Genomic DNA, 18,660 nt, shown 5'->3' on the forward strand with positions numbered 1-18,660 from the left:
AAGATATATAAAGAACAGAAGGTCACGTGGCCTAGCTGCCCTTGTGGATGTTATAGACACATATATTGTCATTGTACGGTGATACGTCAAGATCCAGTACAACAGATGTGATATTGAAGTGAGTAGAGTCGAAGACGTACTGGGATGAACCAGTCTGGCAACAACACTTCTTTGTCTGGACCTGCAAACTTTACATCTGCGCCACCTTGGTCGTCTTCTACTGACCTTACGTATATATAGACAGCCAGCTGTCGTGGACTTATGATCGGTTTGTTGAAGGAAGTGGATATGATTTGATAGATGTTTTGTATGATTTCTTAGAACGATGAATTGTTAAAGAACAAATAAACTTGGTTTTTTTACTCTTTTAACTATTATATATGAAAGATTTGTGGTCAGTCTTATGCGGAAAACCAAATTCATTCTTTAAAAACTTGTGGTTAATTAGTACCGAGCGATTAAAAGTGGCCAAAAAGTCGCCTGCTTCACTCTCGCCCGCCAACGAAACCACAGACAGGTTACGTAACTCTGTCGCCAGAGCACTGCAGTGACGTCATATGAGGAACGATTTTCAGTTAGTTGTATAGAAAGTGTGTAGCACGCTCATCATTTTGATGATTTCTCGACATCAACGACGACATGCCGAATCGTTGCGTTGTCGTCATTTGCCTCTAGAAGTCGGGCGATGGTGTCGCCATGCACAGATTTCCACAGGACCCGCAGTTCGTGCAAAATGGGTTATGTTTGTGAGTGCGAAGCGAGCATTGTGGAAGCCTGAAACGATATCTTACTTGTGTTCAGATCGCTTCACGGAAGTTAAAGAATCAAAACTACTTACTAGTCGTAGTAAAATATGTATATGATTGATGACCATAGAGATTTTCCATGACACAACTTGTAACATAACGATTTCTGCCTCAGAAGCGAGGTTGTGGTCGAAGTAACAATAATACTGTAAGTAGTATTATATTGACACCCACCTCGCTTCCACGAGAGAAATTGTTATGTTATATGCAATGTCATGCAAAATCCTATTGGCCATCAATCAAATACATATTTTACTACCAGTAGAAAGTAGTTTTGATTTTGTAACTCGGTGAAAACAAACCTAAATAGCATTTATACTCAGACTGACGGATGTTCTCGACAGGGCGCTGCCATTTTTGAAAATCGTAAAGTCACGGGCTAAAGTCTGTTAGAATTAATGAGATTATGGTTTGTTTTCATCAAGTTAGAAAATCAAAACTACTTTCTACTCGTAGTTAAATATGTAGTTGAATCATAACCAAAAGCATTTTGCGTGACACAACTTATAACATAACGATTTCTTCCACGGAAGCGAGGTGGGGGGTCGAAGTGACAATACTGTGCAATAAATTTCTTGCTACATTTACGTGGTTAACGTCCACTCACCAGTATGTAGATACTAGTCAATGTACGTCTTTATATTTGGTCTTATAATCATACTTGTATGCATTTTGAAACTAAATAAAAATCAGACGATCTGCTGATACTTATAGTGCATTTATAACAGGACTGTAATATCTAGACATTTGATATAATATAGTTTGCCAATGTGAATCATAATTCGCACACACGCCCTAATGTATGTCTCATTACACTTCATGGCGAAAACAACAATTCTGTTGAATGCTACGACAAATGAATAAAAACAAAATGCAAATATTAAAATCAAAACAGATTAAAGTTATAAGAACAATGTCAGGCTATTACCTTGTTCGAGGAATGTATCCATCAATATCCACAAAAACGAGTGATATGCCATTCATCTGCAGCTGTTCCAAGTAATGTGTCTTTTAACAGTCTAGTATACGAAAAAGTGATATATCGTTTCAGGTATGTCACATTGGTGTATAGGTCTCATTGGTCACCCAAGATAGCACACCTCGCAATCAATCAATCACTGTATTGGCGGTTAATCCTTTGAAGGAAGGACCTTGTTTTTACGCAGACACAGACAGGACAGAGTGTATTCAGTATAGATTAGGAAATCTACATACATAAACACTACCTTTTGACAAATCCGCTGTGTAAGATAAAAGTAATTAACCAATCAGCGTGTTATCGGTTAATCCTTTGATCGATGTTTATAATGTTGAATATTTACTACAGACACAAGAAATGCCAAATGGTAACCTTTGTCGGTAGTCTAAGTGGTGTTACCACTAATTATACCTGTTATAAATTCATTAACTGACCATCAAGTGAATGATGACAAATAACATGTGTAGGGTTATACCACCTAACACGGGTTACAACGAGGGAGTATTAATTGCTGTATTGCATGCAATTTTAATTGCATGTGAAAACTTATGGGCCGACACTGTTTTCAGAATACGAACAGAACTTCATTGTTGCATAAGAAATACATATAAGCATTTTCTGTGTGCTAAAACTGTATGTACCTATTTACCTAAGTAAATTTTCAGATTCTTCTAGCAATGGCAAAATAGGGTTGCTTAGTTTACGGATTCAAATAAATCAAATGTCAATTTTTAATATCATACGTAATAGACGTCATATTTTTACATGACATGATTAAATATCGACGTAAAAAAACACAGAAATGGGATCAATTTGGATAAGTCATTATACAAATAAGGCCTAACGACACCAAGCGATTTTGAGAGAATCGTCTATGAAAACAAGTTGTAACTCGGAAACTAGGCAAAGCAGGAGACAAAATTATATGACAGAAAATTGTGAGAATATATAGCTTTCATTTTCCACAACAGTTGTCACGATTTCCGGTTTATACAAACCTGTAAACAAGATAATTTACCCCTTGAATTGTAGATGAATTCTGCATCGGCCCTCATATCTATTCCTCATATGACGTCTTATTAGTTGAAATTTCGTTCGCGGGTGAGAATTGTGCACTGTTGTCAAAAAGGTCGATTTAAGTTGATTAAAGATCGAAGTGAGTAGTTTTAATGACGAGGTTTCATTTATAGCGATGCCAGTTAGTGATTTATGTATTTGTACCCCCCTAGAGTATATGTGATCTGTAAAAATAGGTCAATGAAAAACATGGTCGACATGACATTGACTTTAATGAGGTACTGGGCTATTTTAAACAATATGCTTAATATAAGGACATAGGCATATGATTAACGAATACAAATGTCACATGAAGCTCAATAACAACACACAACGATGCTCTGATACTTTTCGAAAGAACACAGATTTCCAAACATCGTATAACGTGTAAAAGTGATTGCCATGAAGATACTAGTATATATTCTCCAACTAGTCACAATATAATGATGGAAATAAACTGTGCTCTGTCCATTACCATCTAAACACAAATGAAAAATGTTTAGGAAATATTCCCTGCTGCCTAATTACTTACAAGCTTTCGTAAACAACTCCGTGTGTTTAATTGGAATCCCTTATGTCTAGGGAAACCGCCCCAACTATCAATACTCGGTATTGATGCACCAAACATTTACGTACATTTTACACATGGGTCGGTTACAATGTTCCAGCCGGTGGACATGACTTCAAAGAGCTAACGGTTTCTGCGTATATAAAATTCTTTCAACTATATGTGAACACCTGTTGTCGCGGCTGATTGATCCAAACAGTTTTACAGCTCTTGTGCTTTTCTCGTCATCTAAAAATCGATATTAGTTATTTTCTGGCATGGATGTTGTATATTTCTAGAATGATGATTACTTGTTTGATAACGATGTTAGTATCTACATCGAAACGTCGCATCTATTGCAATAAAGATGTTGTCTATCCATTGAAAGTGTTCCTCTTCACCATACCAGCTTCTAAATAGGGCTGGGACGGATACTCGGGTACTCGAATCCGGATCGGGTACAGCTAGATTCGAGTCCAATTCCAAGGAATCGAGTACCCGGAAAGGGTGAGAAATCTGTAATGTCAAGGGCATGTAACTCAAACCAAGAACAAAATGGACGACACACATGCTAAGTGTGTTTGGGCTCATTTTGAGCTTGATGCAAATGGCAAGAGAACGAAATGCCAACTCTGTGGTACCATGTTATTTATTGTGGAAGCAGTGCAAGTTCAATGAACAAACATCTTGTTATAAAACACAACGTAAAACATAAAGGTGTTCATTGCATTGTGTAACTCTAATTGCTTATTAAGTTAGTTCATTAAATGCTGTTAAGATTACGTTGAATTTTGTTATTTCAATTTCATGAACACATCTTTTACTTCTGTGTCAAGACTGAATACATTCACTATATAGAGACTGACTGACTGACTGAGTTTGGTTTTACGCCGCTTTTCGCAATATTCCAGCAACATCACGGCGGGGGACACCAGAAATGGGCTTCACACACTATATAGAGATTGTAATTAAATGATTCTATGTGTTGGGAATATCAATTAAAACTAATGAATTAACATATTAAAGCGAACGTTTATTGAAAGAGCACATTCTGATTTGCAAATACAATGTTCGACTGATTATCATGACAATAAGAAGAAAGTGATCAGAAATATATAGAAGCACAATTCACTTAGATCACATATAATACCATTTAGTTAATATACATTTTATAGTTTAACAAATAATATCAGCATACAGTTATTCCAATGAAGATACGCATATGTTCACTTAATATATACAAATTTAGAATATTTAAATAACAATAGTTTTGTGTGTTTTATTTATTTAAACGTGAAAATATAGCATTTAGATATATTCTCTTTATCCCTACATTCACACAAAAGTATTTCAATGCAACTTTTAATAATCTTCTGGAAGGATAAAAATTTAATCACTGTATTAGTTTGTATTGTATAATAGACTAACTGTAAAAGCAACTGAGTTGTGCAACAGAGCAAAATGACCAGTCTTCCCTCATGCGAGCGAAGCATTTTGCTATGTTGCTAACTCAGTTGCATTACAATTGCCGGTCTGTATATCTCGTATAGACTTCTCCAGTCAGTAAATACATCAATCAAATTTTATTCTAGGTAAGTTTACAATAAATCTACATGTAAAACATTATAGGTTCAGTTAGAATATCACACCTGAAGGTAGTTGTGTACTAGTTGACAAAATAACGTGTCTTTCTCATTGACGTAACACACATTTACATCTTTGGTATTGTCCGGTTAATGGATGTTATTATTAACGATTGTTATTTAGTTGCACATGAGCAATGAGTTGTCATGTCACAGTAACAGTGCGAACGAAAAATGCTGTGGAATGTACGTAATGGTGTTACTCTCTATATTAGTTAAACAGACGTAAATTAAATAGTCTAAGATCAGTTTCAATGTCTTATTGCCATCTTTTCAAATTTTGTATAATAATTTCTGTCAAATCGTGATTGGATATTCAGAAAATTGACAGAGCGCTGTATTCCTTACATTTCCGGGTACTCGATTCCGATTCGGGTAAATACATGCGGGTACTCGATTCCATTTTTTCCTACCCGTCCCAGCCCTACTTCTAAATGCTACTTAAAGAAGTAACATGGGTACTGGTTGGGATCAACGACTGGTGTTACACAATAACAGCATTCTGTTCTCTAGTAATGTTTCGGTTTGTTGACATAATTTTATATATTGAAGGCGCTACATGGTAACGGTACCTGTGAGCCTATAACATTATGAACCGAATCTGTCACATGGTGGAAACATCTGCGATGAGCTTGTTTAGTACGTACTGATCTTATGGATACACAATTCTGTCAAAACACAAACCCTTGATATCTGAAATGATACAGAACTTCATACATACAAAACTTACAATGGATTTGGAAATTTCAGCATGATTACACGGAATGTGGCAATATACGATGGGCATATGTCACAGACGAGTAGTTTCAATGAATGAATGTTTTATCAGGAGACACCGGTCCCGTGGTCCATAATCTGAAAAAGAAAAGACGTACATGTAAAATGAACATACCGTGTCGAAAGAGAGATGCTACTTTAGATATTTTAGATGAAGTATTTGTATTTCTATGCTCAAAGGCACAAGCGGCTGGGACACACAATACAGCCTTAAACTTCCACTTCTACATCTTATCACATAGAAAGACAAATGTTTCAAAGGGTGGTAACGATCAACAGTTTATAACTCCAGCGCACCTGGTATATGCAAATGAGCCACAACACAAAGAAAGACCTTTCCATATCCAGGAAAGGAGTTTGCAGGATTCCTGCAGCGTTGTCTAGGATTCGGATGACGTAAACGTTGCTCCATTCCATCCTGGACGTGGTCAGTGGGTGACAAATAAGAGGATGTTGCAGGCCAGGGTAACACATAAACATTGTTTTGCTAGAGATACTGCTGTACAATTATCGTTATCGTTGTCGTGTTGAAACGTCACTCCATGGCTACATTCGTGACCGACTCGTGTTATTCCGGGACAAGCCGAATAGCGGCTCGTACCTTCTGGAATGAATTCATCTTGACATATGAACATCAGAACTACTTCAAACAAGAACGACAACGCTATCCATGTTTTATTCAATGGTACTCAATATCACCAAAACACTTATATATCTTACTAGTGTTGTTTTTTTTAACTTAAAAAAAAATCAATTTCTTTTAATGATGTAAACCTCTTTGATACAACTAAAAGAAGAAAAAATATTTGTTAAGCACACATTCTAATGTAATTATTACCAGCTGTTCAACTTATATTTCCAAAATGTATATTTCTGAATAGGGTTTAAAAATCATACATGGGATTTGTTTTATGGAATATGCACATAAAATAATCTTTTTTCAGCTGCATTAAATCCCAAAACAGACACTAAAAAATTACTTAAAAATACTTTTCAAACTGAACATTCGTGTAACCTTGCTGTCATACCCCTGCTGGAATTTTCACATAATTACGCTGAAATAACAATGAATGACCCAAGTAACGCCAGACTAAAATATCCGCAGAGGTATGAAATGTAAGCCCAGTGTTAAAGATTGATTAGTTGTATTTAAACGTATTGTTTTGAAACTCGCCTCCTAACACTGTCGGAAAGCGGACGTAAAATCTCCAAAGCCAGCCCGCAAAATCGTTAAAAAACATTCAGTTTTGAGAGCCGTTATGTGAACAAACGCACGCGCCTGTATTTGAATCTCTTACCGGTCGAGACATTATTCTGATTAAAAACATTATGCAACACAATTCTGTTAGCTACCTTCTTTGTACTGCCAATATGACTCTAATTTATATGTTTTATATTCATGATTTTTCAAACAATCACATAATGTCATAAGCGATTTAAGTACACGGGATTATTTTTATCGAAGCACCGCAATCACTACCCGTGTTCTGATTGCTTTGTCGTATTTTCGCACATAACAAGCATCCAGATGGGGACGAGTCGTTTTGGAGGTAACGAAAAGGGACTAATGGTGACGAATGGTGTTATTCCGAGACAAGCCCGGATTTTACGGAAATGGACGAGTGGTGACGAAATGGTTTGCGAGGTGGGCAGGTCGAAACCCGAACGTTAATTTGGTTTGAGTGAAAGTGTGTATGGATAGGGGAAAAAGTGGGGGCTGGAGGTTTTGATCGTTGTGTTTTTGCACATTTTAAGATACATTTTGAACAAGTGTTCATTTAACTAATTTATTTATAATTATGGCGGCACGTATTTTGTTTCTAATCGGCAGAATAGATAAAACAACACTTCCTTTCATGAACACACATGCCTTTTAGAAAGTGATCAAATATAACAGGCGCTATATTTGGGATAATCCTTCCTTAGAAAGTACTGTCTCTAGAACTTTTGAGGTTGAGTTCCATCTGACATTTTGAACTGTACTAGTCATCCGAAATATAACATGCATGACTACTATTCAGTACTAACATTTTCACATTTCAAGTCGTCGGATCCATAAACCAAGTCCAAAATAAATCAGTTCTAATATTATGATATTTGTTTGGAATTAATAAGTGATGACGTGAAGGTATTGCTCTAGAGAATTGAACAATTTGAAAATGTTACTTTGACTGTGTTTACGAACGAGTAAATGAATAATATGGTGTTAGGCAATATTCCAGAAATGGGCTTCACACAGTGTGCCCAGACCGTATAAATAATTACAGAGGCATGTCACTGGTGTTTTTTTTTTTTGGGGGCCGTTAGTTACGTCTCTGTTGTGCCCAAAATGGGCGTTTTCCTGAAATATTTAACAGTATATCTGAGGCCCAAACAACGTTTAGGAAATGGTTTTGTACAACTGATTTATTCATATGTTTTGTACAGAAGTATTTATCTAAATGTAATGGACGATTGTTTTTACAGTGAAACCCTTTTGGTATATCTTGGTATTCAATAATAAACAAAGGTCTTCGTGGTAAATTATTTTCAGTATTGGGAAATGTATCGGAATATCTAACACCACTATTACTGATTATTGGCTATAATACTAAATTGTCAGCCCGTTGTCATTTACAAATCATATTTCAGAACTTCAATCCATAATAGATGTTTCAAATGTAAGAGGTATAGTTAGAGATATAGACGAATGTTATTGTATGCTGAGGATGTGTGTATTAATAATTAGTTTACAAAGAAATAAAAACATTTTATGTCGATATGGAAAATCACAATTAGAATGTTTCAGTAATGTAAGGATTCAACCTTCTTTACCACTACTAGAATAACAAGAAATCCTTTAAAAAGGCAACGTTGGAGGCACCTGAGTAAATTAAGAAATTTGGTGAGAAGGACGTGAGATGATTTGGGTGTGAAGCTGATTTCAAGAGCATCGCGATGACCATACCTCCGTTTATTAGAGACTTGCATCTATTAGAGATCGGTACTGGCAGCGCAAATATGGAACTCTCATCTCCAGTATATGACATTTCATATCAAAGGTCTTTGTCATGTTTAACCATGTCTGGAAATGAAGTGCTAGTGACGGACAGAGGAAAAATGACCCTGTGTAGTGCCACTGCCGGGCCAGCGTCTATGAGCGCGAGTGGGTTCACACATTGATTACTAAGGCGGTATACCATGTACCGTACGCTCAGCGCCCAGCACTCGCGGTATTGTTACTGAACACGCCACTCGAACCGATTCTAGGAAATCAGTCGGCCATTCGCTAAATTCCACGAAAAGCAAATGGGTGCTACAAAACGGAATGGATTTTCTGATTCTGCAATTCGAAATTATGCAATGAAATAGTACAAGTGTGCGTGTGAAATTGTGTTGAATTAAACGTGTATCAGTTTATTAAATTAACGTTTTTGATCAGTAAAAACACAGAATGTGTTAAAATTTGATATTTATAGAAAACTCGATTTCTGAATTAACTATGAAGTAAAGAAATTACTTCAGATTACCCACATGGTCACGTTGCTCCTCATTTGCTACAGCTATGTTCATTGGTCATTTGACAGCCACCGTGGTGTAGTGGTTAGAGCGTCCGCCCGGAGAGCGGAAGGTCGCGGGTTCGATCCCCGACCGCGTCATACCACAAGACGTTAAAATATGGTACTTGTTGGTCCCTGCCTGGCACTCGGCATTAATGGGTACAACAAGGACTGGTCGGCTCGGAGTCAGTATAATGTGTCTGAGTGGGGTATTCATGCTTCGCTGCGGCGTGGTATCTCAGTGGGCTAGCACTATAAAACCAGTTTAAGCCTGGGCTAGTACAAGCAGCTGCACATACACACGCAAGCACGTCGTCATATGAGCGAAATATTCTCAAGCACAACATAAACCCAATTCCACCTCACCTCACCTCATTGGTCTTTTGGAATTGCGCCTCAAACCAATAAATGGATATGCATTGTCTGAATAGGGAGTTTCTGTCAAATTGTAAAAACAAATTTTTGTACAAATATTGACGGCTAATGATAACCTCATACTTTATATATGTGCAGTAGATAATTTCTTAAATGTAAATCTGATACTGACAGTGTAGTACTCTGCGATGTGCCCTGTCCAATACATGTATCTAGGTCTTTAGAAGTGATACACATAAGGAATAGAGTTGTATATATGGATGTCAACTTTTTTATTATGAGGAATAAAACGTTTAGGAGTATATCCTTAATCCTTAATTAGGTGTATGTGCGTAAACGTTCTTGCATAGTGTTCACCTGATGAAGAAGTAAGTATACATTCCTCATAATATAGAATCTACATCCATGAAACTCTCTTCCTTTCATGGAGATAACTGAGTGTAAAACAGTTCAAGCTTTCGGAATCCCGGTCTACCGTGGGCCTTCATCGGGACGCGGAAAGGTTGAGATTATGTACATTTATGTTATTTTGATTTAAATTTTACTGTTGGATTGAATACAAACGAACACATATATAACATTAAACTACAATGGTAGGGGATACTTGGAAATAACTTACGATTCCCACAATGTAAAGAAAATTTGATTCCACATCTTGTTGTATGATAGCAATGGCCGAATCAGGAGCATATTACGCGTGAAGTCTGTGTTCACTGTTAACGTCCGTAATGATGAGATGAGTTGTATGTAGACCATTTCTAATCTTCTGAACCGTTACTCGTGCTCTAGATGCCCGATAAAAAGTTGTCTTCTCATTTTGCCTTTCGATTTCGTGGAGCCAGGGTCTATTGTCAACAATTTGGGAGTTTTGGTACCAGGTGCTGTGAGTTTTGGTATATGTTGTCTGCTTATCAGACGATAACACACTGAGCACATTCACTTTATCAATAGCCCATAGAAGCTTCACGCGACCCAGACGCCGCATCGCTAGCTCGTACACAAACAATAAATAAAATAAAATAAATCACAAACATTATGATAAGGAGAATCAACAAGATTGACCGAAATATTGGTGGACAGAGAGAGGACATGCCTAGACGAGACACAGTCAGTAACAACGCTCTACGCCCGTGTGTGGAGCTACCGCTTGAGCACGTGTGTAAACGTTCCAGCACAGGATGTTGTCATCAACACTTATCTTTGTTTTGCCATGGCTTGTTACATTTGGTCATATCCTGAGTGTTAACATCAATAATTGATTATCAACTACTATTTATGAGTATATAATTGTAACCATGCTGAACTACTACAGATGTTGTCATTGTAACCTGACGTCCAAATAATTTACATTAAGATTTCGATGGACAAAATGAAGCAAAACAAAAGTATATTTTAAGTTACATTGTAAAAAAATAATATGCGTAATGAATGTTTCGTTTTAGCATCATGTAAACTTATTTTCACTCCATAAAAACAGATTACTAAAGTAACAAAGGTGCAAAGATACTGGGGTTGAAAATAGAGATAATAAACGTTGTCATTGTCAAAGTACATGAGAAGAACAGACTAACATTTCACCGATTTATTAAACAATATGTCCTTGTGAATCAACATAGGCCACGGAACGCACCGATGACGTCATGTATAAGACGCCGTTTTACTATTTATTCCCTAATTCGATATTGAGATATCAGTATACCCGACAAGTTTTAGATATCATTTAATCGAATTATTGATGTCAACAACCAAGATTAATATCCCAAGTTCGTATTTTATGATATCAATGTATATATTTTGAGATATCAATAATCATCATAAAAGAATGATTGATATAATAATATTCGGAATAAATAGCAAAACGGCGTCTCAAAGCCACATGTCTCGTGACGTTGGGGGAATACGTTACAATGTCTCGGTAAACATCTCTCGTTGTCCGGATAGTTGACGGACTGGTCGCTTTCTCACGTGCCTGTCAACATTATCTCGCAAATCTTCGGCTGTCTTCATGTCAGGAATACATTCACGCCGTGGCAAAACATTGACATCCGTGTTGCTGAGCAGGTTCCGACGCAGCCATGCCGTATGGGATCTGGATTATCATGCAAAAATACTTCTGAATCATCTCGTGGCCTTCACCTTGACGTTTACCGCAACGTCAACACAACGTCGACCATCACCTTGCTCTCATCCGAAAAAAGGACTTATCTCCAGTGTGGAACCTTGTCGCCAGGCCCACATCAACCTCATCCATCGGTGGTGTGGCGTAAAGGTCATTCAATGGATGTAAAGATCTTCAGTGTGCGTGTTTACGCAAACACGGGTACAAATGAATGTTTTTCCCATGGAGGCAATACTAACTCCCTCCTAGGCCATACCAACCCTTTGTTCCACTCTTGATAGCAATAGTGAGTGAGTGAGTTTGGTTTCACGACGCTTTTAGCAATATTCCAGCAATATCACGGCGGTGGACACCAGAAATGGGCTTCACACATTGTGCCCATGTGGGTAATCGAACCCGGGTTTTCAGCGTGACGAGCGAAAGCTTTAACCACTAGACTACCCCACCGCCCCCTTGATAGCAATAAGACGGGGAACTTGTGTGTACTTATGTTTACTTTGTTTACTTTATCAGTTTTGTATGCGCATTTCGTTCCACAGCGTTTCCGCAAAATGAAATTTAAATGCTCTCACACTGTATTTCATCGACTCCATTTGACTGTGTTTGTGCGACTGACCACGATTTCATTTACGTGTATTACTTTTCAGATGCGGTTTGACTAAACACATCCAGATGAACTTTCTTTTAAAAGTCGGGTTATGATCTTATCACATATCAGTATCGGAAATTAGTGCTGTTAAACAAAGCTGGCAGACAATACCAGTGAATGAATGTTTGTCTTAATGTCCTCCATATATGTTCAAAGATCACGTGTAAGTAATTATATAATCAAGTAATACAGTGGTGGTATGTGGTCCTGTGCATAAAGCTCAGGCCACAAATCATTTCAATGTAAGCAACGATGGGCGCAAAGAGTCCTTGGATGGGTGACCGTGTTTGGCATCTTGACGCCTGAGAGTTTCTAGAACTTCATCCAGCAATTCAACAAAGCAATTGTGAGACACGTGGTCTCACCTTAGGCAAGTGATTTTGTTCAAAATTGCCTCTGTTCACCCAGCAGAAAATTGGTACCCGGTGGGAAACGTCATGTGACTATAACCTTCTAGCGCCTCACAGGCTGCTTGGATTATCCGGGGTAATAATGTGTTAGTGCCACGAGCATGCTTACCAGCGTGGATATGTGCGCATTATAAATATGTACTATTATTATTATATTAATACAATACTCTACAGGCATATACATATATGGAAAATGGGAACATTTTCCCCTGTATTTACAGCCTATTAACAGCGAGAGATGTTGGTATTACTAAGATTAATACCACATGTCATGAAGTATACCCATCACTTTATGCAGACAGAAATGGTAAAATTCCGTGTTATTTCATCAATATTGTTGTTATCGGCTCCAAGAAAGATGATAGCATGTTATGGTCTTCCATCATCCCTATGTTAACGTGCATTTCAAAATCAAGATTATCGATTAGAGTTGAAAAGAATACATCTCTCTCTGAAAGTACATATCCACAGTTTAGGATGATAGTAATTATTAGCAAAGGTACTAGTGTTACATTTTGTGTGTTGCTAACAAATCCGGAAATAAAATCGATTCGGATCTAAATTTGAACCCACGATCATAGTTTTCTGGCGAACGCAAGGGACGCAAACACACTCTGACGACTGGACCGAAACCTTACAAGTCATACAAGTTTAAGATTGCTAACGTCAGCACTGTTTACACTCATAGCAACATATTTGATTTTCTGTTCAATATTCATTAAGGAATGTTTATGACGAAGAGAAGAATATTGATTCGACTCATTGATTATGCATATCCTACACTCGCAACACAACAATAGGTAAAGAGAGATACCGCTTGATAGGTGGTTTAGTACATAAACGAAATGCCGAGAAAAAGACTCTGAGTAAATACATACAATGATCTCAATATTCTAGGATAAGATGTGTTACGCAATAGCCTTGAGATTGCTTTGACAAAACGGGACCAAGGAGCCCTTGAAATTACGCTGATATATCGACAGGTCGATACTCTTAAAGTGTCGATTTGATTGGGTTTTTTTGCTTAGGTAAAGGTGACCTCTCCATACCTATGTTTCATGGGGACACATGGCCCATTCAGCTTAGGTGGTCTCACCATACCTATGCATGTATAGTGGGGGTAAGGAAATGTGGCCCAAACGGCTTAGGTGATCTCACCATACTTATGCATGTATAGTTGGGGTGGAGACACGTAGCCTACCTTAGCCGATGCATAAGTATAGGGAAATCCCCTAAGTCGTCTGGGCCACGGGTCCCCATGATGCACAAGTATGGAGAGGTCACCTGCAGTAAACTTGGACAAAGTACTGTGACTATGTGTCCTAGTCCACCCAGCTGTGAATGGGTACCTCGTAAGGATGAGAAAGCCACATTCACTCGGTGCGCCTAGTGGCTGCAAGAGTTGTATGATCCCCAGCGAGTTGAGATTAATAATACGATGTGCCGTTTGAGATTGACATCCAGTGATTGAGAGAAAAAACAGCGCCTTTGAGCAGCTGAGCTTGATATTGGCGCTATAGAAATATAAGCATAACAGTAATGATAATAATAATGTTACATCTCACCAGATTGCCTGAAAAGTGTAATCCAAACGTCCAAATCTAAGACAGCTCCAGGGCCTGATGGCATTCGAAACCGGTACTGGAAACTGTTCCCCTGTGTCCAAACACCATTACTTCACTGCTTCAATTCTCTCGTGGACACAGGCAATAGTCCTCCATGGTTCTGTAAAGGTCGCACAATACTCCTTCCAAAAGAAAGGAAACTTGAGTGATCCCAAAAACTTCCGCCCTATCACATGTTTGAATACACAATACAAAATCTTCACAAGGTGTTGTCTCGTGTCATCTTACTGCTCTTTCAATGATATAATTTACAGAGAGCAGAAGGGAGCAAGAAAGGGATGTTGGGGATGCAAGGATCAACTGCTTGTACAAAAAATGATTTTGGAAGAGGCTAAAACATATCACTGCAACCTCTCCATGTGCTGGATTAACTACAAGAAAGCATACGACTCTGTCCCTCATGAATGAATTCTGAAGTCTCTTCAGGTTCCACTACACTAAATCAGAATCACATACTCCCTGAGCGAGCACCGTATGTAAACAACTGAAGAGACAGAGACATGTGACAGCTGTGATTGGATGACATATATAAGATGTTTATGTTTTTTAAAAGCACATCCAACCAGAAATTAAAACTGACCACAATCTTAAGCATCTAGTGCTGTCATTTTTATCACCATGACTTATGCCTATTGTGTGTACAGATATTTTTCATTAAGTGACATTTGGTGCGGAACTGGGGTTGATGTGTTCCGCTTCCTGTGCTCGCAAAATAAGCCGGACAAGTTGGCCAGATATTGTGTTTTATTGTAGTTTAAAGGCCAGAGTGTACCCATGTGTACATGGAATGGCAGTTGATAGCCTGGTTAATTTAAAAAAAAATATAAGGTTACCATAGAAGTCTATGGGAAAAAATTGGTGTTGTGTAACCTTCACTGTATTGATCTCACTGAGCAACTACTTAATTTACTCAAGTCTTTAATGAGTTGCTGGTCGACTCAACTTGAGATGTACTCGCAAGGGCAGGTGCAGACTTCGGAATCTATTCCAATCAGAAGGGGAATATTTCAGGGGGACTCCTTCAGTCCATTGCTCTTTTGTTTGTCTTTACATCCTTTGAGCTTTCTACTCAACAAAGAGGAGGGTTACCATCCTGGACCTCCTCAGCACAGATCCCCAACACCGCTTACTCATCTCCTTCCAATTTGAAGAGCAGGTTCTCCTTGTCGAGTCCTTTTCTAATGATATTTGCATGACATTTGGACTCGACAAATGTAATAGTCTTTATTTGAAACGTGGCAAGGTAATTAATGATGGATCGGTCAAGTTACAGGGGAGGAGTTATTGATGCTCGAAACAAGGTCAAAGCCGCCAATACTTGTGCAAGGATCATTCTGATGACAGAGCTCACCACCCTCGTTCCTCTCTTAATCGTTTATATATGCCGATCAATTCTGGAGGTCGGGCTTTGATTAATGTGGAGGCTCTTTATGATAGAAGTTTATTGTGTACTTTTGCACATATTTTTTTATGGGATGACCCCTAGTGATGCATGTCAAGACTAATGATGAAAGCAAGGAATTCCACAGCTATTTTAAGCGTGCCAAGGTTGTTGGACACAATCTGATATTTGAGGTTTATTTTATTGATGGCAATGTACTGCTGGACGGTACAGCGAGGAGAGTAAACCAGGTAAAGTCATTCGCCAAGTCTGCCAAGAGTCGGTCTTTTGTGGAGAAGCTTTCTGAGAAGCCATTGCATCGTGTGTACATGCAGTGTGTGGAACAGAACAGCAATCCAACCGATTCCTTCGCCTGAATGAAGTCGGCTGGTCTCAAATGTGAAACTGAGTGCTTCCCTTTTGCTGCTCAGGACCAGTCACTTCCCAATCGCAATCGCCTAAATGTGATTCTTAAAGAGAATATTAACATGAAATGTCGACTTTGCAATGAATTCATGGAGACTGTCCAACACCTTGTCAGTGGATGCCCTTCCTTGGCACAAACAGCATATCTTAAACGACATGATGGCATGGTTCGTTGCTTTTACTACTGTCTCCGTCATGCCTGTGGCTTTGACTCCAAGGTCCATCCATGGTACGACCCTGAACATGTCCAGGGCGTCGTTGAAAATGATGCTTTCAAACTTCTCTGGAATAGGCCCATATACAGCCTCATAACACTTCCAGCCAATAAACCTGATCTTGTCCTTTTTGATAAAGCCAATGAATTCATATATATCATTTGATTTTCTGTCCCTTTTGACACCAATGTGATTGGCAAGATTCAGGAAATACATGCTAAGTATGCTGACCTCGCCATTGAAATGTCTCGCTTGCATCCCCAATACACTGTCGCCAGGCTCCCCATTATTCTCGGTGCCCTTGGTTTGGTGCCATAGTTCTCCACCGGGAGTACAGCCCTTCTGACACTCTGGGTGATGCAGAAGACTGCAGTGTGGGGGAGCCTCCATATTCTCCGGAAAGTTCTTGGTGGGTTCGACTAGGCAGCGTTTCCTGGGAGAAGTCCCATTCGCCGTCTGGGCTGCGTGTAGAGGGGGCAAGGGCCCTGAAGTGATGATGAACCTTACCAGCCTGACAGTGCCAGGATCACCCGAACCCTCTCTGCTACATTTTCATCTTTAATCTGTAAAATATAATAGTAATAATAATAAGCCGTTTGGCACGCGCGTCCCCGTGATGTTTGCATAACTATGGTCGTATCTCCTTATCCTACCGGGCCACGTGTCCCCATGATACATACAGAAGTATCTTGGGGTAATTTCACTTGTGTGTATCAGTTTTACCTGTACCTGCTGATGAAGAGGTTTCTCCGCCAGCATATTATACAACCCCACTGGTTCTCACTGGTCCCACATTGCTCAGCAGATTGTAATGATTAATCATGTCAGAGCTGGTGGAGCTGTGCTGTGGGATCCACGATCACTAGTCCGGAAAAATGAAATTGTACAGGTAATTATCAACCTTTTACTCAAAAGAAATCGAAGAATTGTTTTGAGCTGTTCACATCAATATGCATTTATGTAAATATTCGGGTCCCATCAATTATCTCTGTAACCTTCAAAATTATCAATAGTGCACACATGATCAGCAGATATTAATGTCAATAAGTATAACGGTTGTTACTTAGGACATAGACAGATTCTGCATCATCACGTGCCTGGAATGTAAGACTGTACACTCCATGTTACCTAGAATCTGAATCTTCGTGAGAGGATATGTGAGTACATTTTACTTATCTATTCCATCTTGATACCCATCGTATCAAAAGTAAAATGATTAAATGAACGACTACTGTTTTACGCCGCAGACATGACATTTACGTAATTGGTATGTACATCGACTTTAGTCAGCCGTTAACCATCCTGATTGTACAGTTTAACTCATGGAGGTAACCCGCCACTCAACCTTCTTTAACGGTGCCATATTCTAGCTCGATGCCCTAGAATTAATTCTAAGAAAAACATTCATTAACAAATGTGTTTCGAAATTGGTATATATATTTGGGCCTATTTTATTTGGGCCTATATATATATTGAAGATTGAATGTGAAAAGTAACTTCGAAAAATTAATACCTGCTTTTTGCAAATTTCAGTTATCCGTCATCAGTTTTATCTGACATTGTAAACTTTTCCACTATCATTACTTGTGTAGATGTAACACCCAATCCATGCAACTGCCCATTCGTGCATTGAGCAGGCTGTTTGCCCAATGCGTGCAAGGGACAGTGACGTGGATGAGTCTTAAAATCTTTGTTTTACAAAGATCTATTCGCCGATGTATTTGCAAAGATACTTCCACAAAACACTGATAAAATACGGCATCAAATTACTACGCACCAAAAACTATTAGGAAAAAAAAGATTGCTAAACGCTAATCTTCGCTGAACTAGATCTACTCACACAATTGTAAATGGTGTTCATTGTATGACATTTAGTTACAATTAGTTTCTCCATGTTGGAGAGGAGGTGTGTTTTGATACGGTAATCAAGTTCACCTGCATCTAAATGCACTGTTTCCCACTGATCATCCCCTAAGCATTAATAAAGGCTTCGTGACAACTAGTTATGTTTTCTACTATTTTTACAAACATTCTGACGCTTGAAGAGGAACACTTTTGATGTATAGACAACGTCTTTATTGCTATGTTCCTCTTCATCATACCGGCTTCTAAA

Source organism: Haliotis rubra, unplaced genomic scaffold, assembly GCF_003918875.1.
Source record: "Haliotis rubra isolate DU_JTF1 unplaced genomic scaffold, ASM391887v1 Scf127, whole genome shotgun sequence".
NCBI classification, from domain to species: Eukaryota; Metazoa; Mollusca; class Gastropoda; order Lepetellida; family Haliotidae; genus Haliotis; species Haliotis rubra.